General features: G+C 34.5%; 2 pseudogenes; both read right to left on the minus strand.

The window, feature by feature from the left end:
- Window positions 1-235: 235 nt before the first annotated feature.
- On the minus strand, window positions 236-1,217 carry LOC100663112 (olfactory receptor 4A5-like; annotated as a pseudogene).
- A 9,073-nt stretch (window positions 1,218-10,290) lies between these two features.
- LOC100663394 (olfactory receptor 4A47-like) lies at window positions 10,291-19,581 on the minus strand (annotated as a pseudogene).
- Window positions 19,582-23,081: the final 3,500 nt, after the last annotated feature.

Genomic DNA, 23,081 nt, shown 5'->3' on the forward strand with positions numbered 1-23,081 from the left:
CTAAGTCCTGTTTTAGTATATTCTGAGAAAAATAAAACTACAATGTGAGCTTAGTTTTATTTTTAACTATAACAGGAAAAATACTTATGGCTATTGTCCAGCCTCCAGAATGTCTCTATTAGTTTCATTCTAATGTCAAGGATAATTCGTTCTACATTTTGGATGTCTTTGCATCAATAAAGAGAAGTATTCCTAGAGAATCCATTGAATTGATTTAATTGTTCATTGTGATCGTTTATTGCCTAGTTCTTGCTTTAGAATTAGCAATGATATTTTCAGTGTGGATGCAAATTCTTTTATATGTGGTTAACTTTCCACTCCAGGTTTTTTCCATAGCATTTTTCAACTCAGAATTTCTCAAGGTGTATATCAGAGGATTCAACATGGGAGTAATAATTGTATAAACCACAGTCATAGATTTGTCAATGGGAAAGTTGGAAACAGGTCTAACACACATGAAAATACAGGGAACAAAGAAGAGGACAACCACTGTGATGTGGGAGCTGCAGGTAGACAGGGCTTTGCGCCTCCCCTCCTGACTGTGAGTCTTCAGAGAGCGTAGGATGACTCCATACGAGATTAGCAGAAGGATAAAAATTACCATACAGATGGCTCCTCCACTGGCAAGAACAGTGAGTCCTACAAAATACGTGTCAGAGCAAGCAAGTTCCAGTAACGGGTACATGTCACACATGAAGTGATCAATGACTTTGGGGCCACAGAAGGGGAGGCTGTACACAAAGAGAAGTTGAACCACAGAGTGCAAAAAACCTCCAACCCAGGCCACCACTAGCAACAGAATGCAAACCTGTCGATTCATGATGGTTAACTAATGCAGTGGCTTACAGATGGCCACATAGCAGTCATAGGCCATTGCCACCAGAAGAAAGACCTTGACACCACCAAATAAGTGCATTATAAAGAGCTGGCCCATGCAAGCTGGGAAGGAAATAGTCTCTTTATCACAGAGTAAGTCTAGAATCATTTTGGGGGAAACGGCAGTGGAATATACAGCATCCATGATTGACAGATAGGCAAGGAAGAAGTACTTGGGGGAGCCCATGGGGGCTGACAACAACAGTCACGACAATGAGCAGGTTGCCCACCATTGTCACAATGTAAATGAACAAAAACATAACAATTAACACTTTCTGGCCCTCAGGATCCTGCATGAGACCCAGGAGGACAAATTCTGTTACATTGTTACTGTATCCCATTTACTCTTCTTTAAGACCTGCTTCAGAGATGAGAGTTCAGAAGACCAAGACCTGTAATGAAATCATGAAGACCACTGTGAATATGTCCATTAAGTCATGGAGCTCTTCTTCACTATTAATCTTGTACAGTGGCTTATTCATAATAAACATTTAGAAATATCTACTTAGTTTCTCTTCCAAAGATCCCAGTATGTCTTCTCTTAACAATTCTACTTCCTCTCAGACAACTGGATTGGGCCTATGAATAAGAGGCTCTAACTCTAAATCTTAGTGGACCTTCTATAGAGAAGATGAGTCAGAGGTCCAACAGTCTTTCATTCATTTAATACTCCTTTTATAAAACATGACAGTTCTTGGTGCAGAGATCAGCAATAACAAAGAGGGAAAGGATTTCTGCTCTCAAGAAACATTCTCTAGTGGTGAAGATAAAGTCTAAACAAATAAATTTACATAGAACCAGTACTTAGAGTTGGTAATATTTGTGGTGAGTCCCTTACTATATGATCTACATACCACCAAAAATAACCCATCTTCATGAATATCTCACTAAATATTATGATATTCCACTATTAGAAATTTGGTCCTTCCTGCCTCAAATGTTTTTCAGTCTTTATGAATCTCTCATTAAATTTGAAGGGGCTGGGCTTTGAAATGTATCAGATAATTACAGAATTTTTTTGTAGATTTCTTACCTGTAGCAATTATTTGGACATAGATTGTCTGTCCCTTTTTAAGGGTCCTTTTCTTATCCCACAACTCTTAACATACTTTTATACTCTACTGAAATACAATCAGCACTTTGAGTTGGTAGTATTTGTGGCGAGTACCCTTACCCTTACCCGATAGCACTGTTTTTCTTTTTTTACCCTTACAATATGATCTATATTTTCAGCAAACATTTTTGAACTGAAGTTAAGTGACACATAACAGTTAACAACTAGTACCTCAGCAGCCAGCATTTTTCAAATCCATTGCAGGTGAGCTGGGTAGCCATGGGGGAGAAAATAGACACTGTAAAGAGAGGTAGAGGACAATGAAAGAAGGATTTATAGATAATACTTCTTAGGCACTGAGAGTGGTCAGAATTAGAACTTCAATCTCCACATTCCGAAAAGGAACATACACAAAGGAAAAATTGAAACTCAGTGTAAGAAGGTATGAGTTTTAGTTATTTTCTATATTTAGTCTCAAATCTGTCTCAATTTACTCATTGAAAAATAAAGATTCAAACTAGATGATCTTAGAATCCTTTCTAGTCCAACTGTCTATGACACTATCAGTGAAACCCCATCTTATTTTATTCTGCTGGATGTTTCTATTTATATATTTGTAACTAAACAACAATCTCCAAGCTCATCAATGTTACTTTAAAAAATGCTAGTCAGTGTTGGAATTTGATCATTCAAGTGACCAAACAATGGTTAACTTTCTCACTCAGTGTGTGCCTGTTTAAGGCCCAGGACACCCTTGGAAAGAGCGCACAGCACAGTGACGAATAATGCGTACTCTGGGGCAACACTGTCTGTGTTTGAATTCCACCTTCACCGCTTACTGTCTCTGTGACCTCGTGCAACTTCATAAACCTCTTTGTGTGTCAGTTTCATAATTTGTAAAATGGGGAAACCAATCGTACATATCTCTGAAATTTGTGTGTGTGTGTTTTCACATGTAAAGTGCCTACATCACTGCTGGATCCTGGTGAAGAATCAATAAACAATAGCTTTTTATTATTGTCCTTGAATGTTTCTCTATGGACATTTGATCAGACCAAAGCATCTGGATCTTTTTCACATTAGGAATAAGTATATTACTTATAAAAAGAATATTGTATATCTATAACTCAGAGATACACATTTTTGGACATAGAATAAAACTGTAAAAGAATTATCTATGTTGTTGAATATATGTCATAATATCTACCTGTCACAGTGAGTATATTGATAAAAGTTAAGCAGAAAAAAGGAAAAACTTGTACCCACACATAAGATGGAGAACTAAACAGTAGAAAATGAAAGAAAAGAAGAATTAAATCAGGAAGCAGAGAAATTATATTTAAGAAGTTAATATACACAGGTAATGGGGATGTTAATGTGTTAAGTGAGGATAGCTTTTGTAAGAAATCTTCAGAAAGACTTCTTGTACTGAAAGAGTGCTGGAAGGCCAACCTCTGAGACCCTGAACTTAGGAGACTTCTTGGGAAACCATTACAAATAAACACAGAGCCTATCCTAGAAAATAAAGAATAAACAATGAAAGGAAAAGAAGGGGAATAGGGAGACCAGAGTAAAACAGAAAAAAAAAGAAGAAGAAGAAGAACAGGAGAGAGAAGATGGGAGGAGAGGAGAGAAGGAAAGAGAAAGGAAAGGAAGGAAAACAGGAAAAAGAAAAGAAAATTCAAAGGAAAAACAAAACAAGAACATTGATCCCCCAGAGGCCCTAGCATTTATGGTTAAAGACAAACTCAAATAAGAGAGAATAGATGTATATAGATAGAAACACGATCTTTAGGGTTATTCATTCTTGCAAAAGATTGCTGAATTACTACTCCTCAAATGTAGACGAGCTGATTTCATTTTATTGATTTGCGTGAGGGGAAAGAACATGTTCAGAAGAATTTTGAGCTTTCTTTTAGAAACCAGCTGTAAAGGGCACTCTATATGTCTGGGTGATTCAAGAGTTCTACCATTTTTGAAGCTGTAGATTAATAAAGGCACAGCTATTGAAGCATATAATGGTAAAGATAGTTTATATCTAATTATTTTTTAACTACTTATTTTCTGCAAGGTCTAGTGTCCTTAATCTTAGTAATAATCAATGCTGGATTGCACTGAAATAAATATTCTATTGGCCAGCTAAATTATTTCCATGTAAAATAATCAGTATGTGAAGTATCCACTATAATTTCACTCCTCAAAGATTTGATACTATGAAAACTAAAATAATTACTAGGCTGTCAACTTAAACCACTAAGTTTACACCTTTCTAGAATAAAAATCATTTAATTTATTTTTCTAAGAACATGGCTTTTTACAAATAGAAATTAAAATGTTATAGTAATAAAAATAACCTCTATATTACATTGCAATTACAGTTTCATATGTCTAAGTAACCAAAAAAAAAAATTTTTTTTTTTTGGTGGGTTACGTCTAAGGGGCAGTAGGCAAGGTAACCTCTCATTACCAGTTTCTTTTTGAATAAATATAAAAAAGGTATATATATGTATACCTCATTACGGTTGTCATAATTTTGTATATATACAAAAAGATATACATATGTATGTGTGTATATACATGTAAATGTTGTCATAATTTAAAATATTCATACTTAAGAGCACATATCAAACTTCCAGACATAACATTTCTTTTTACATGCTGACACACTTGATATAATATATAGTTTTAAATTTTCTAATACAAATACACAGCCTGGGTGGTGCAGTGGTTAAGAGTATGGCTGTTAACCAAAAGGTCGGCCTTTTGAATCCACCAGCTGCTCCCTGGAAACTCTATGGGGCATTTCTACTCTGTCCTTCAGGGTCACTATGAGTTAAAATCCACTTGATGGCAATGGGTTTGGTTTTGGGATTTAGCTCAAATACATCTAAATTAATTATAAATCTTTATTAACATATCGCATATCCTATGAACCAAGATTACAAACCTATTGACTTCCTGTAGTACACAGCATGCTTCTTTTGTTATCTGGCAAACGGACAGTAAACGTCTATCTGATAAAATACTAAAGCAAAATAGACTGTGTAGGTTCTGGTTAATTTCTGTGTTTCTCTTGCTTAATTTTACCAATTAACAATTAATCCAATAAAATATTTTTAACAAACTAGCTCTATTTCTGTATATCATGTAAAATTTTTAATGAGTGTCCTCTGTCAGATGTTCCAAAAACTCACCTCTTGGTTCTTGTCCTTAGTCCTGAAAATCAGAGCTTCTTTCATTGAGAGTAATTGTAGATTCCTCATGTATTTATCTGAAATCACAGAGCACATGGCAATGTACATCTGATCAGTGGGCCCAGAAATAGTTCCAAGTCGTTAACACTTTTCATACTTCCACACAAGCTGCCCAACATACCTTTTTTTTTTTTTTTCAGATAGCTGTAGAAGTATATATGTGGATGCCTGGAACACAAAGACATTTAAAAGTAACAGTAAAAAGTTGAACGTTCTCACCTGTTGGGAAAATGTGCTGGAAAAACAATGAAGATGCTGTTTGCATGACTATGTAAAAACTGGGCAAAATAATGGAAATTAACCTGGCAAAGCCTGTTATTTAGTGACACAAACAAAGAAAAAAGGAAAAATCACTGAAATTAGTTGTTTGAATTTTTCTTTTTTTAATCAATTACGATGAAGCAACCAAAAATTACTGTACTTTGACTGAGAATTTATGGTCATACTCATGCCCTTAGTCATTAATTCTGTACCTAACAAGGCAAAGGCTGGGATTTAACTTCCTGGAAAAGCCATTGACAGAGCTTCTCACAGATAGGAGTAGAAATTTTCAGCAATTCTGTCATTCAAAAAGCATATCCAAAGACTATTCCTTTACTCATTAGAAGAATGCCCCTACATCTCTTCAACCTCACTCCAGAAAATCATGACTTTCCAGATTCCTACAAGCAATGAGATATACATATCAAGAAAAAATATGACAAGAAACCATCTACAGGACTAGATGCCAATGAAAGACAGTCTCCAGCCTGGACAGGAATTTGAATTTTTAGAAATTTCTTGGGTCATTCTATTAAGAAATAATTCTTCCATTTATATGTGCAGACATAGTGTGTGGCTTTTTACATCATCACTGTTTTAAATGAAAGACAATGCAAGTTCATAATAAATTTGTTTGTTAAATATTTGCAAGAAATTCAAATGAAGTTACCTCTCCTGGACAGTTTTCTTCCCTAGACAATCCCTAGAAGAAAAAGGTTTGAGTCTTGCCAAGAAAAAGTAGCGGACAAGCAAGTATGAGAAAAGTATGTAATGTGAAAAGAAAATTCTAAAAGTGAATAATAAATTATGAATTTTATATTAATAAATCTTTAGATAAAGTAGATAATATTTATTCCACAATGAAGGGAGAACAAACCCCAGATTCTCTTGACTAACCATGTTCCTAGCAAAGGGAGGCCTTACTCTGACTGTTAGAGGGATTATACCCAATAAACCCTATGGCTCAGAGGCAGAGATCATTGGGGCAGGTAAGTTACTGAAACAGGCAGATAATCACAGCTCTGCAGTTCTGGGCTGGAGTAGATGTTGTTGATCTAAGTCTACATCTAGGTCAGCTGGAGGCATAATGATCTATTTCTCAAACGCAATCAGCAATTCCTTTCATAAATAGTCACAACATGAAGATTTAATTGTTGATCCAAGAGGATGTGTCTTAATCACTTTACTCTCAGGTGGACCAAGACTCATCTTGACTAGGACTTCAAACTGGAACATTAACTTAGAGTAAGCTAAATTTTACTTGTGTGTATGGCTCCTTTACACAAAATTGATACACTCTATCAACTAACCCTGAAGCTTGCCATAACCTTGAAGTTTATAGCTATGATGACAAATTAATGATTATATTTATAGTTCAAAAGTTTTTAGTTGAGTTTTCTGTCATTTGCAACCAAAAGCAGCCTAAATGAAACACCCTGACCTTAAATGCATATGTGAATTTAGGTTAGTTTATGTGTATGAGTGTGTTTTTGAGCATTATCACTTGATTTTAATTTTTACATTATAATCTGTCTTATTATCAACAACAGTTCATTACTCTTTAAAAATTTAAATGCAATTTCCATATTGTTCTGCTTCCAAATGAACTTCTAGAATCAGAGAAATGTTAGGCATAGTTATATGTAGAAAGATGTGAAATATATATTTACATTTTTCCTCAAGGATTGACTTAGCATAGCGTCACAATTCTGTGAGATAAAATTTAGACATGGTCATACTCAGAGTAAGTTAATTCATTACAACTTTCGGGCAGTCCATAGTATGTTAAATATCCTTTGCTAACACCACAATTCAGATGTATCAATTCTTCTTCTTTGTACAGCTTTTGCATTAGAAAGCCATAATCCTGGTGCTCAGATAACTTTGGAAATGTCCATGACATGAATATTTGCACATGGAGAGACTGGCAGAAGCCTAATACTGCCACCCAGTGAGGAACACTAGGAGGCGGGAATCAAAAATTCCCTGATACACTGGTAACATGCATGCTATTTGAAAGACAACTAGTGTAAGGTCATTGGGTTTCATAAGGACACAAGGAAATAACACCATGAGTGCCCTTTACGTCATGCTTGATGTCAGAGGGCCATTCACTAAAAGACTAAGCAGCATAACAAAACTCCTTAATAAAAACAAAATTGTATGTACAGATGTATATCCAGGGTTGTGGCTCAGGGGAAGTATATCACATTCATAAGTATAATTTTCAGAGCAAATGAAACCTCTGGCAAGATTTCCATTTCTGTTGCTTAGTGATATGAATGCAATGCTAACTTCCTGAAAGAAAAACAAAATTTTTGCTTTCAAAAAAGAGTTCTTAAATAGAAGTGTGTGGCATGGTAGTCAGCTCAGCCGCTAACCCAAGAGTCAGTATTTTGAATCCACCAGCTGCTCCTTGGAAACTCTATGGAGCAGTTCTGCTCTGTCCTATACAGTAGCTAGGAGTCAGAATAAACTTGATGGCAATGGATTTGGTTTCTTCTTTGGGGAGGGGGAACAGGTATAAATAACATTAAAAATATTTGATTACTGAAAGGGTGCGTTTTAGTGGCAGAGAAATAAACCAAAAAAAAAGTAGACGACAAGGTTAATTCTTTTAAAGATGCATAAGACAACATGTTAACAGAAAAAATTAAATTTGTACTTAAAATAATTAATAAGCTCTACGGGCAAAATATGTTACCAATTTGGAGAAAGTAGGTGTAGATATTCTCTTTCCACAAATAAAAATAAATTCTAGATGGGTTGAAAACAGAATTATTTGAAAAGTTACTTACAAAACAAAGCAAAACAAAAAAAAGATTAAAATGTATAAAGTCAATGAAAGAGAATGGAATTCTCCAAGTATAAGTAAATGAAGAATTCAAAAAGTAAAAGAATTTTTAAATAGAACATCTGTATGTAAAAACACTCATAATATGAAAAACGTGGTAAGATAAACATTTGTAGCAAATATTAAGGAAAACTGGTACATATATGTAATATATGAAGAGTTCATCAAAATTCATCACTAAAAATTCTGATTCAAATAGATTGAGAATTCAAAAATATAAATAATTTACAAAGTTTCTGGGGTGAATTCTATACCCCACACATTGCACAAGAAAGAGAGAGCACAAAAATAATTAACTTTTCCATCGTCAGGTAACTTATAAATTGTGAACATAAATAGATAATCAACTAGATTCTTATCTCATCATTTACATAACTATGCAAATTTGAAAATCTACTGAATAACCAAAAGTGGAGGATGTAGTTATGTTAACTCAGTCCAAACAAATGTTTGATATTATTTGATGAATAGTGTTAGGAAGGGTTGAGATGGTATAAGGAATAGCCATGGAATAATACTGGAGATAAATACCAGGATACAAAGTCACGCATACAGTGTGCTTTACTGTGAAATGGATCCAATCCCTATCATCACATTAAACCATCATAAAATAAGACTAAATAGGGAACGCAGGGACCACGAGTATGTTTGACCACAAGTTTCCTACTATAACAGGTGTAGATAATATTTTAAGCCCGGTTCAAAAAAGATATGCTCACTAAAATGTAATGAATGAGGCCTCTGTCAAATAAAACAATATATTCCAATCTCTTTTTCACCGAATAATCTGCTTTCCTGTAAGAAGAGATGTGAGAATGGAAACAGCATGAATGGTCAGTATCTTTCTTGACAATGAAATCATGCAAAGTAATCCAGTGCCGAATTCTGAAGTGTATACTTGAAGATCATTGATTATGGGTTTTGTTAATTTTCCATGTGAAAGGCAGGGTCTAGGTCCTTTTGGAAACACTGGTGGCATAGTGTTTAAGAGCTAAAGCTGCTAACCAAAAGGTAGGCAGTTTGATTCCAAGAGGCACTTCTTGGAAACCCTATGGGGCAATTCTACCCTATCGTATGGGCTTACTATGAGCCAAAATTGGCAACACGTAGGTTTTTATTTTTTTGGTTTAGGATCTTTTAGAAGACCGTGAAACACTATGAGCAAGAAGGAGATGGGATATTGAAAAATGAGAAAGGCTTCATCAGATATTTTAAAAGATGTTGGAAGATGAATGCATCATCTGTATGAAAATATAACACCAAACAAAGCTGCTCCACTTGAGGAGATGATTTCCCAATTGGGAAAAGAAGAGCAAGGTTGAATCATTTTTCTGCCTATCTGCCTTGTTCATTCACATTCTTTTTGTATGTTTAGCCTCTTTACGATTAATTTAGAATTCTGAAGCATTTTTTCTATAAACCTTAACATGCTAACCAATATATGGAAAACTACATATTTAAAAGATCTTGCAGATACAAAAATAAAAATATAAAATTCTAATGTAATATGAGGTATCTCTGTATGGGGTGGAGTGAAACATAATTTTATGTCATATTTTAAAATGTGTTAATCTAAAATCAGCCATGAACACTATTAATTGTGAAAGAGGATTAGATTTATTTAAGAAAGAGACATGAGAGACTCTTCTATTAACTAAAATAAATTTCTGGCACTAGCTGCAGCATAAGTCATCACATGCAACATAAATCTATAGACTCAACAGAATTATTCTACACCAAAAAAGTACGTATATTTTCCCAGGAAATGAAACTCTTTAAAATATATTTTCAAAAAAATCATTGGAAGCATCCTAATAAATGTTTCTCATCATGCACAATCATGATGAAGTGAGGAAATATTTACTACAATTAAATAATTACATGCAGCCTTCCTGGAACTGACTGGATGGCAGTGGATTTCAGTGTTTTGTTTTGTTTTCCTGGTAGGGACAGTTTTTTATCGAAAGTAGGTGGTGCATTTGTTTAAGACCTCATTTTCTTTTTCTGGTCCCAAGCTTTTTCATGGCATTTTTCATCTCTGCGTTTCTCAGAGTATAGATTAAGAGATTTTACATAGGGGTAAAAACAGTGCAAAACACACTCAAGAATTTATCGATTGGTAAGGTGAAGGAGGTTTCAGATACAGAAAAATACAAGGGACAAAGAACAGGACCACCACGGTAATGTGGGAGCCATAGGTGGATAAGGCTTGGTGCTTCTCTTCCTAAGTTTCCTCAGGGACTGCAGAATGACTCCATAGGAGATGAGTAATAGCATAAAAATGACCACACATAACACACATATTGCCCCATAAATGACAATCACAGTGAGACCAATGGCATAGATGTCAGTGCAGGCAAGTTTTAATAAGGGGTACGTGTCACAGCAGAAGTGGTCAATGACATTGGGACCACAGAAGGGAAGATTATAAACAAAGAGAAGATGAAGTATAACATGCAGAAACCCTCCAACCCAGGTCACTAGCAGCAGCAGAACACATACCAGTTGGTTCATGACGGTCATAGAATGCAAGGGTTTGCAGATAGCCACATAGTGGTCATAGACTATGACCATCAGAAGTAAAACCTCAAAACCACCAAATAAGTGTTCTGCAAAAAGCTGGGCCAGGCAAGCTTGGAAAAAAATAGTCTTCTTCTTTCATAGAGTAATTTTTTTTTTTCATAGAGTAAGCCTATAATCATACTTGGAGTAACTGCAGTAGAATAAACAGCATCCATCCATGATAAGTAGCCAAGAAAGAAGTACATAGGGATATCCAATGTTGGGTTGACCACTACAGTCATGCCAATAAGTATGTTGCCCACTATTGTCACAATATAGATGAGCAAGAACACAACAAATAATATTTTCTGACCCTGGAGGCTCTGAGTGAACCCCAAGAGGATAAACTCAGTCACATTTTTCCTTTGTTCCATATGTTCTTCTATGTGTCCTTATTTCAGAGTTCAGGACATATTTACATATAATTATAATGACTAGTGACTTTATGAAATACCCAGAAAATCTGTTTATTCATTCAATAAATAGGCATTATGATTTATTATGTTTCAGCCCTGTACAATATTTTAAAAATACAAGGCTGGTTAAAATATGGTCCATGACCTCAGTGATCTTATCAAATAACAAAAGACAAAAAAGTAATTAGAAGCATAGGGGAAAGGAGCAGATTATGAAATAAATAGAGTTACCACTCTAACTTGCCACATCTGGTAGAAAATAAAATTGTGTATACATGGTTAATGCTATGTATAAAAATAAAATATAAATAGAATAAAGTTTTAACATAAAAATAAAGGAAGATTTACTTAATACTCAATTTCATGTTAGTAAATGCGATCATTTTCTACATTCTAGGAATGGCAGAATCTTTTTAACTAATAACTGAAATCCCCAATGGACATATTTCACAATTTTGAAAACTGGTACTGACAAAGTACTGCTGAGGAACATAGAAATAAGCATAAAAGTACATATAATACTATTATAAAACAGAAATAATTACATGAGCATGAATAAAACATGGAAAGATTCAATTTTTGTTGTAAACAGTTTACTTTTTTACTGGTGCTGTGTGTGCAGGAGTGAAAGAGATGAGAGAAGAGATCCCAAGGAAAAGAAGAAAAAGATCACACACATGCACACACACACACTCACACAAAACTATATCATAAATACCATCAATATTAACCAGCCCTGCTATCTCTTAGAATAGTCCTAGTAATGATATCTAGTTACTCTTCAAATCTCTGTTGACAATTACTTCACTATCTAACACAATAATTCTGCTGGACTTCTTCACAATCCATGGATTTTCTGTTTCTATGGCTAAAAGAAAAAGCTTTTTTCTTTTTTATGGCTAAAACCTCTGTGTGTACACTAAATCCCATTCTTTTTGTCACTCTTCCTCCTGTAATTGTCTCCTCCATTTCCTACAGTAACAATTTTCCTCACTATATTTACACAGTATAGTATCCTCATTGTTTAAATTATTAACACTTCTACTCTACTTTTTTAAAGCAAGCAACCCAGTTCTCTGTTCTTCTTCATAAAAACACCTTCTATTTGCTAGGTCTACTGATCAATTTCAGTCCTTTTTTTTTTTCTTACCCAACCTATCACTCCTATGAATTGAAGTAATAACCTGCTTGGATAAGTATTATTTTAGGTCTTTGAAAGTCACTCATTCAAAGTTTACAGATTTACACCATACTCTAATTATTAACAGATTACTGAGAACTTCTGTTGATCTTTTATGAGATTTACAAATCTCTGTCCATTAAAATAACCCCCAAATACTCGCCTTGAAATTAGTTTCTAAGAGTGTTGATGTTAGAGGAGGTAAATATACTCTAGATCTTTACAGTATGAACATACCCAAACAAGTAACACAGAATTAAGTCAATCCCCATATTTTTATTGACCACAAAGGTTCTCTAATACAGCTGATTATCAGAATCACTCAAGAGAACTTTTAAAAGACTATGACTTTCCAAGTCACACTAGCAATGTACTCCTGCATAATATAAACCTCAGTGAAGACTCTTATGTGTCAAGACACTTCCTTGGTTACCTGCATAAGGAAACAGTCATTCAGTCCAAGTTCTGGATTGTTGTGCCTTCTCCCTTGTCCTAAAAGATAACAGCCTCATACACTGATGCCATCTCTGTGAACACAGACAGTAAGACAGTACGTGCACCATCACCTGAACTAGAAGTGTTCCTCTCTATCCAAACTCTCCATGCTTCGGGAAGTCTGTCTCCTCTCAATCTTTCATAAAATTGTTACCTTTTAAATTATTGGGACTCCTAATACAAATATCAAAAAAGTCCTCTAACCAAAAGAAGTCTGAATCTTCATTATAAACGAAGAGAGTCATAAAAACCAATGCTTGCCTAATTTGTCCTAAAAAAATCAAATGTTCAATAAGTGTATGAAGTTAAAAATAAATCAATACAAAGTAAATTTTGTGGGAGAGAGAACTGTAAATAATTTAGAAAAATATTTTGCATTTTGTGGTTTAGAAGTGAAATAGCATTTACAACATTTTGATTCTCAATCTGTTATACTGGCCTGATTTCTTCCATAGTTAAACTTTGGTTTACCTGAAGGATGGAGAATAATTTCATTTTCATATTTTGTTACACTTTGAGTCTGACATCTCAGTTCCTGAAACAGTCATGGAAATACTCAGATAGATAAGCACTCTCTGTGGTGACCTAAGAGTCTTTGGACCTTTTATTTACATTTGAAATACAAAAAAAATATTGCTGAGTCATTTAAGTGATGCATCTCAAAGGGTTACTCTTCCATCATTAAACTCATTGGGACCTTAATCATAATTTTGAGAGTAGGTTCTGCATCTCCAGAGATGCTACAAGAATAATTACCCACATAGAACAGGATTTACAGGACCAGGTACTCAGGGGAGAAAAATCACGAAAGTATAACCTGAGGTCAAACCATCCAAAGGGAAGAGTCCAGAATGTGAAGAATTTGAATACGTAACAATTCTCTTTTTTAAATCATAGCCTTCAAAATAGGCAAACCTGTTGAATGTGTAATTTTAAGTTATACCTTTGCACATGACGTCTGAACTACTCCCACTGGACCAAGAAGTTAATTTCAGAACAAATCATTGAAAGCTTAATTCAAATGCATGTAAAGCAGGGTTCTCACCTCTTATGGATTGAGTTGTGTTCCTCACAAACATAAGTTGAAGTTCAAACCCCTATACTTGTGAATGTGCTTCTTTTTTGTAAATAGGGTCTATGAAGATGTTATCAATTAGATTAATATGAGATTTTGTTTGAGTAGGGTGGGTCACACTGGTGCTCTTATAAAAGAGAAGACACACAGAGACAAAGACAGACAGATGAAGGATGAAATATGATGCTGCTGTAGCAACTCAGGAATTCTTGGAGCTACTAGGAGGTGGGAGAGAGGAGTAGAACAGATCTCCATCAAAGCCTCAGAAGGAATCAACAAAGTTGACACCCTGATGCTGAACGTGTGGATCCAGAACTGAGACTAACTTTCTGTTGTTTAAAGCCACCTACTTTGCAGAATTTTGTTATGGCAGCCCTAGGAAACGAACATATCACCCTAGCAGTAAGAGTCTTGAGTTTGTCACAGAAGAGTTACAGACAGGCAAAATGGTAAAATCTATATTGAACATTAAAAAAAAAGAAGTATAAAACATTTAAGGGAATACCTTGAAAATCTAGGAATTCTAAGTCTTATCACACAGCACTTTCTGAGGAAAACATCACCAACTGTTTCTTTTTACACAAAATTTCAAGGAACTCTGTTCCTGTGAGAGGAGGAAATTCTACCTTTTGGAAATGGGCATAAAAAGAAAGAAAATTTGTAGAAATTGTAGAGTTCTGGTAGCCTTCTTCATATTTCTGCCCTCCCCCCCTTTACCTTAGTGTTAGGCCTTATATAACCAGGGAAAGCAATTGTCCCAGATTTAAAAAAATTAAATTTCCCAGCATCCTTTGAAAATTAAGGTGGCCTACAAGATTTTTTATAAGATACATAAGATACAAGCTAAGTCATTAAGTGAGGCATGCAGGAAGTGAGATGATTCAACTGGAACCCAAACTCCCTTTTACCCTTCCTTCTTAATGTTTCTCTAGATCTCAGGCAAGTTGTCCAGAGCTCTAACAGCCATCCTGTGACCTTGGTCATACCACAAGAATAGAAATCAAGAGATTGGGAGGTGAGAGTCCTCCTCTTCTGTTGTTTTTTCAAGGTTGGTTAGGCTGTTTGGAGCCCTTGGCAGTTCCATACACATTTGGGAATGGATTTTTTTTCCATTTCTCTAGAGAAGGCTGTTGGAATTTTGAGGGGGATTTTCTTCAATTTATTAATTGCTTGAGGTAGTATTGACATCTTGACAATATTGAGTTTTCCAATCCGTGAGCATGAAATGTCTTTCCGTTTATTTAGGTTATCTTTAATTTCTTTTAGTACTCTTTCACAGTTTTCTGTGTGGAAGTCTTTCACTTCCCTGCTAAAATTATTCCTAAGAATTTTATCCTTTTAGATGCTATTGTAAAAGGGATTTTTTTTTCTTTGTTTCCTTTTAAGCATGTTCACTGTTGATGCAGAAAAACTCAACTTATATGTGTGAGCACAAGAAACTTTTTCCAGGAGATAATCTTTAAACTTTAAACCTTAAACAAAAAGTATCACCTGAGGTCTTCTGTCAACCAAAAAATAGATTATTTTAATCAGTAAATTACCTCTGCTTCAAGCATTGTGCTCTTTTAAAGAATTATCTATGTTAGATCAAATTTACAAATGGTGACTCAAAACATTGGATGGGAAACTTAGAGGGCAGTTAGTTTAAGATAATTGTGGTGGAATAATGTGGAAAAGGAAACTAGCAAGAATGGTAGCACAATTTGAAGAATGTAACCAGGGTCACTGAATTGTACATGTAGAAATTGTTAAAATGTTGTATCTTTGGCTCAGTATACTTTCTCCAAAATAAAGAAATTAAAAAAAAAAATTAAATAACATGGAAGTCAAGAGTTAATAATTACTGAGTAGAAGAATTCAGTGTCCATAAGCATTTGGGACTAAATTCAATCAACCTACTCTGTATTTCTTTTAAGACAAAAAATCAAAACTCTACCTTGTTATTGTCACAGTTCTTTTAGATCTTTGTTACTAGCAGCCCCCAAATTATCTTAATTACACTTTGAAATGTATGCTGAAGGATTCTGTGGCATGTCCCAGTTCTCCTTCAGGCTGCTTTGTCTTTACAGAAATGAAATTCATTACATGCATTGATGGTTTCCCCACTATCTAACTTCCCTGTGTAATCAATCCCTATTGTCAAAAATCACATGAGTGTGTCTATTTACAAGTCAAAACACCTAGCTTCTTTTTTTTTAATATTTCATAAAATTTTATTAGCCAATGTCCATGAAGGTGTGCTTAAATTGACAATTTCCTATATTCCATGGTGAAGAAATTTATGGAAATAAATATTTTTAGATTGGAATATAATTATAGATATAAATTTCATTTTGGAATTCATTTTAAGGAAATGATAAAAAAAAATCACAGCAACTTATACTGCAAGAAGAATATGTATACAATTATCTCAACATTAAATCTGATTATAAAACTGAACTCAAAATCCCTATAATAATTCTAAAATGAGAAGATACTTCGTAGAATAAAATGCTGGGTAATGATTATCTGAATCTAAATCTTTATATTAAACCATTAAAGACAAAAGTAAGGTGATGGTATGGCAATAGAAAAGAGAAAGGAAATGTTTGACTATTCTATTTATCACAAAGTCCTCATGGAACATTCACCAAAATAGACAATATTCTAGTAGAGAACAAGTTACAATACATTTCAGAGGACTTATATAGATATATGTCTGATAATAATAATATTCAACTAGAAAATTTGATTAAAAAATATACACTCCCCAATTATTTACAAATTAAACAACACACTTCTTAATAAGCTGTGGATTAAAGAAGAAATCACAATGAAAACTAGAAAATATTTTGTACAGTAGTATAATGAAAAAATACTAAAATTTATTAGATGCATCATAGATAGTGCTTAGAAAGAAATGTATAGCTTGAATTGCAAATATTAGAAAATAGGAAAGATTATTTAAAAATCAACTAGCTTCTATCTTAGGAAGCTAGAAAGAGCAAAATAAACCTGGAGATATGGTAGAATCGAAACAGTAAATATAAAAGAGAAATTATTACTATAGATATTAATTAAAAAATAGAGAAAATATGTAAAACTAGGAGTTGGTTTTTGTCAAGACTAATAAAATGGATAAGCATCTAGCAAAAGGGATTTAAAAAATAAGAGGAAAAACAAACTGCCAGATTTGGTAGAGAAAAATGGGCCATCACTGCAGATTCTGTATATTCCAAAATGATAATAAGAGGATATCATAAACAAATGTATGCCAATATTATTGCCAACTGAGAAGTGGAGGAAACCTTTGAGTAACACAACTTGCGGAACACACACACAAAAATTTTAAAATCAGAATAACATAATATCTGTTAAATTAATTGATAATTTAAATAAGACAATTCTTCCCCACTCTACCCCCCCCAAAAATCCATTCATATATAGCTTTATCAATGAATTCTACTCAGCATTTCATTAAAAAATACTTTTGGAACAAGAGAAAATAAAAATACTTTCAAACTAATTTACTACACACAGCATAACTCTTAAGCAAAGATGAAAAAGAAAGTTACAAGATTTTGTAAAAATTCATCAACATAGCCTCAAAATGTCTCAACTATTATTTAGCAATTCAAATACAGCCATATATTTTAAAAATCTAACATGACAAAATAGGTTTCATTTTAAGAATTAAAGCCAGGCTTAATGTTTGAAATAAATTGATATAATTTCATTGACTACAGGAAGCAACATAAACTTTCGCTTTCCACTCTTTTGAAAAGCAGTGTCTATTTTGGTTATCTTGAATTCCCTCCCATTGTACGTTGTGTGTGTGGAAGAGAGAACACGACTCCAGTTCATATATCTTTAAATATAGAGAAATTTAGGAGCTGTATGAAATGAACAGTACCCAAGCAGCCTCATCCATACCTGATATGGATTTAGAAATTGAAGTCCTGAACTACAGGCTGATGCCATGATGGGATAATATGCTGATGAAAAGGATGAATGTACCTTGCCTGTGTGAGTATGTGTGTTATTGTGACCATAGGTAAACTGATATAAATTGTATTTCTAAAGGTGGACACAATATCTTCTACCTTATGCTTTTCTTCATGTTATATTAAAGCTGCCCAAAGATATGGTGTCAATTTCTTCACCTTTATCAATCTGGACAAGTCTGTGGCTGGCTTGATCACTACATTAGGACAGAATGTTGAGCCTTTGGGGGAATAGCCCTTACCTAGCCTGGGACCTTCTGCCTTCTCCCCCTGAGAGCAATGAGTAGCCATTTTAGGAGGCTAAAAAACTTGCTGGAGAAATCTTCTCTACATAGGTCTACATGGAGAAGAAGAGGGATCCAGCAGAGCCCAGTATTCAAGACATTCCTGCCAGGGCACCATTCATATGAGTGACGTCATCTCAGTCCCACTGTAATAAGGCCATCAGCAGAATATCAAACGCTGAACTAAGTCCATGCTGTATGGAGCAAAATTGATCAGTCAAGTTCTGCCTAAATTTCTAACATACTAAAAATGTGAGATATAAAAAAAAAAAAAAGAAAATGTGTTTTTTTAAGCCACTAAGTTTTAGGGTAGTTGGTTATGCATCAATGCGTAACTGGAACAGTTGAAATGAGAAAAGAGATTTTAAAATATATATTAAAATGAAAAGGTCCTACAGCTAAAATAATCTTGAAAATAAAAGTGGTAGAATAACACTACATGATTTAGAATTTACTACAAAACAAATGTAATTAATACTCTGTTATGCTTCTGCACAGTTAGACAGAGTTGAACAAAATTGACCACAAAGTCTAGAAACAGAACCACAGTATATGCTCATATATATTCAAAAAGTTTCATTAAATTCAATAGGGACGAAAAAGGCTTATAAGGAATGGGTATTTGATCAACTGGATACCCATATTACAAAATGAATCATGTGAATCCAGCCAACATGATGCTCTAGACAGAAGCACCATCCCATCTCTCTGTAGCAAAGACCCAAAAAACTAAGTAAAACAGATACAAACGTCAATCCTGGAACTTTTACCATCAAATGAAGGGGTAAGGAACTACGTCAAATACTGAGTGAAAGAAGATATTGACAGAAAACAGAGAACCAGGGGAGACATGAAGGGAGGTCACCTGTCAATGAATATGAACACTGTTGCCATCTTGAAGCGCAGCCAGAAATGACCCAAAACAGGGAAAATGGGAAAGCAACTTCATGGAGCTCACAACAGGATATAGAACAGTTGAAAACCAGAAATACAAGCTTTTCCACACCTCACCCTTCTGCCCCATATTCCACTTACCTCCCTTTTCTTGGGCCCCAACCCAGATACCAAGGCTAGAGCATCCTTGACACTCAGGCACACCTCTACCCCAGACTTGCATTGCACGTCCTCTCCCACTGCTCGACCAATTGCTGAATGGTGGGAAGTAATCTTGTACCACACCCCGTCTGACATCCCATCCATGTGGTGAGGAGCTGTGAATTCTCCCACAGCTCTGGACCAACATCCAAAGGAAATAGCACCCACATGGTCCACCTTCACCCACCTCATCAAATCAGTGTAGGAAGAAATGGACTCACCCTGACTGCTACTGCCCTGCACACCAGACAAGGTGTGCAAGAGCCTACCCACACTGACATCAAAGAAAAAGATAAAAATAGGATGAAACAAAAAAATACAATCAATAAATAAAGAAAATAAGACCTTAATGACTTGGAGTCAGCAGGACAAGATGGCTCCAGCAAGCGAGAAAATAAAGAATCAGATAAACTTCTGGTAGAAGAAAAGGCAGTGGAACTACCTGATAATTCAAAATACTAATATTTAGAGCTCTCCAAGACATTACGAAAGAGATCAAGAAAAACACAGGGAAAAAAAAGTAAAAAATACATAAAATCATGGAGAAAGAACAGATGAAACCCACAAAAACACAACCAAAATCAAGGAAAACAAACACAAAAATATAGAAGAATTCAGGAAAATAATACAAGAACAACACATCACAATAAATAAACAATTAGAAATTATGCAAAGAAAGGGCAACTAGAAATCACATAACAAAAGTTCAGAAATAGACAACTCTATAAAATGCTTTAAAAGCATATTTGAAACAATGGAAGACAGAATCACCAACATTGAAGACAAATATATGGACGTTGCTTTGAGGAAAAAATAGAGGAGAAAATGAAGAAAAATTAAGAATTATACGGGACACAATCAAGAGCAAAAATTTGCATGTGATTGGAGTCTCAGAACAGGGGAGAAAGTGGAAAACACAGAGAAGATTGTTGAAGATTTGCTGACAGAAAACTTCCAAAATAGCATGAAAGGTGAAAAACTGACCATCCAATATGCTCAAAGGACCCCCTATAGGGCGGACTCCAAAAGCATGTAACCACAATATATCATAATCACACTTGCCAAAACCAAAGACAGAAAGAATCCTGAAAGCAGCATTAGAAAAACAAAAAGTCAGTTACAAACAGGAAAAATAAGATTAAATTCTGATGACTTGGCAAAAACAGTGCAGGCAAGAGGTGATGGGATGACATATATAAAACCTTGAATTGATAAAACTGCCAACCAAGAATATATGCTGCAAACTCTACAATATGATTGCAAAATTAGTACATATCCAGATAAACAGAAATTGGGGGAATTCTAAAAAACCAAACAAAACTTGCAAGAAATATTAAAGGGAGACTATCTGTTAGAGAACCAGCAACATCAGACAACAACCAGAGTCTAGGGCATAGGTCAGCATCAGCCAGATACCAAAGTAGATTAAGGATTCTCAATATTAAAACAAGGCTAAAGACATGGAAAGGAAAACAAGAATGCCTATTAGTAAATGATGACAATATCAAAACAATAAAAATGGAGAATAAATGGGATAGACCTAGAACTTTCAGATGGAAGGCAATATCAAGTAATAAAAGACTGATTCAGACTTAGGAATTTAAGGGTAAATTTCAAGGAAACTGCAAAGAAAGTTAACAAACCTAACCATCCTAATAAAAAAAGAAGAAACACATAAAGACTCGTTAAAACAAAACCTATGACAACGAAAGAAAAGAAAATCCACAAACAAAAGGAACTCAGCACAGGAAAGCAAGAGGAACAAGAAAACATCAGCATCACAAAAGAAAAGCACAACATGTCAGCAATTAACTCATACCTATGAAACCCTGGTGGCATAGTAGTTAAGTGCTGCGGCTGCTAACTAAAGGGTCAGCAGTTCAAATCTGCCAGGCCTTGCTTGCAAAATCTATGGGGTAGTTCTACTCTGTCTTACTACTCTGTCTTACACTGTCGATACGAGTCGGAATCGACTCGACAGCACTGGGGTTGGGTATCTATCGAAAATCACACTGAATGTTAATGACTTAAATGCACCCATAAAGAGACAGAGAGTGGCAGAATGGATCAAAAAAAAAATTCACCTATATGCTGTCTCCAAAAGACATATCATTGACAGAAAGTCATAAACATACTAAAAATTAAAAGAAAGAAAAATATATCAAGCAAACAGTAACCAAAAAAGAGTAGGTGTAGCAATATTACTCTCACATAAAATAGACTTTACAGCAAAATTGATCATAAAGACAAGGGATGGCATTATATAATGATTAAAAAGACAATCAACCAAGAACACATAACCTTAATAAATATTTATACACTCAATGACAGGGTTCCAAAATACATAAAACCAACTCTACAAGCACAGAAAAGAGAAATGCTCAGCTCCATAATAATAGCAGTAGACTTCAACACATCACTTGATAGTGGGCAGAACATCTAGAAAGAAACACAGCAAAAATGCAGAAGATCTAAAAGCCATGATCTCCCAACTTTATCTCAAAGACATATACAGAACACTCCACTAAGCAGCAGCAAAGTGTCCAGTTTTTCCAATGCACATGAAACGTTCTCCAGAATAGACCACATTTTAGGCACAAAACAACCCTCAATAAAATCCAAACCGTTAAAATAATACAAAACATTCTCTCTAATCACAACACCATAAAAATAGAAATCAACAAGAAAAGAGCAAGGGAAAAAAATCAAATACGTGAAGACTGAATAACACCTGGCTTAAAAACCACTGGGTAATAGAAGAAATCCAAGAAGGAATCAAAAAATTCCTAGAATCAAATGAGAATTTAAACATATCATATCGAACCCTCTGAGACACAGCAAAGGCAGTGTTCAGAGGTCAATTTATAGCAATAAATGTACACATCAAAATAGAAGAACACACAAAAATAAAAATGTTAGCCCTATGACTTGAACAAATAGAAAGAGAACAGCAAAAAGAGGCCAGAGGCAACAGAAAAAAGGAAGTAATAAAGATTACAGCAGAAATAAATGAAATATCAGGAAGAAAAAAACAAAGAATCAACAAGACCAAAACTTCATTCTTTGAAAAGATCAAAAAATCTGGCAAAGCACTGGACAAGCTTACGAAAGAAAAACAGAAAAGGAAACAAATGACACAAATAAGATGAGAAAAGAGACATCACAATAAAAAAAAAAACTAAAACAAAGAAGATCACAATAGAATACTATGAAAAACTGTACTCCAAAAAATTTTAGAAACTAGAGGAAATGGACTAATTCCTAGAAACACACTACCTACCTAAACTTACAAAAACTGAGATAGAAAATCTGGAAAATGCATAACAAGAGATTGAATGGGGTAAAAAAAAAAGACTCCCAACAAAAAAAGCCCTGGCCTCAACGGCTTCACTGGAGAATTCTACCAAACATTCAGAGAAGAGCTCACATCAGTGCTATTCAAATTATTTCAAAGCATAGAAATGAAGGAAGTCTCCCAAATTCATTCTATAAAGCCAGTATAACCCTGATACTAAAGCCAGGCAAAGACACAAACTTAAAAAATAAAAATACAGACTAATATCTCTCATGAATATAAAAAAAAAAATGCACAGCAAAATTCTAGCCAAAAGTATTCAGCATCACATTACAAAGGTAATACACCCCTACCACGTGAAAGTCATACCAGGTATTCGTGGATGGTTCATCATTAG

Source organism: Loxodonta africana, chromosome 7 (genome assembly GCF_030014295.1).
Source record: "Loxodonta africana isolate mLoxAfr1 chromosome 7, mLoxAfr1.hap2, whole genome shotgun sequence".
NCBI classification, from domain to species: Eukaryota; Metazoa; Chordata; class Mammalia; order Proboscidea; family Elephantidae; genus Loxodonta; species Loxodonta africana.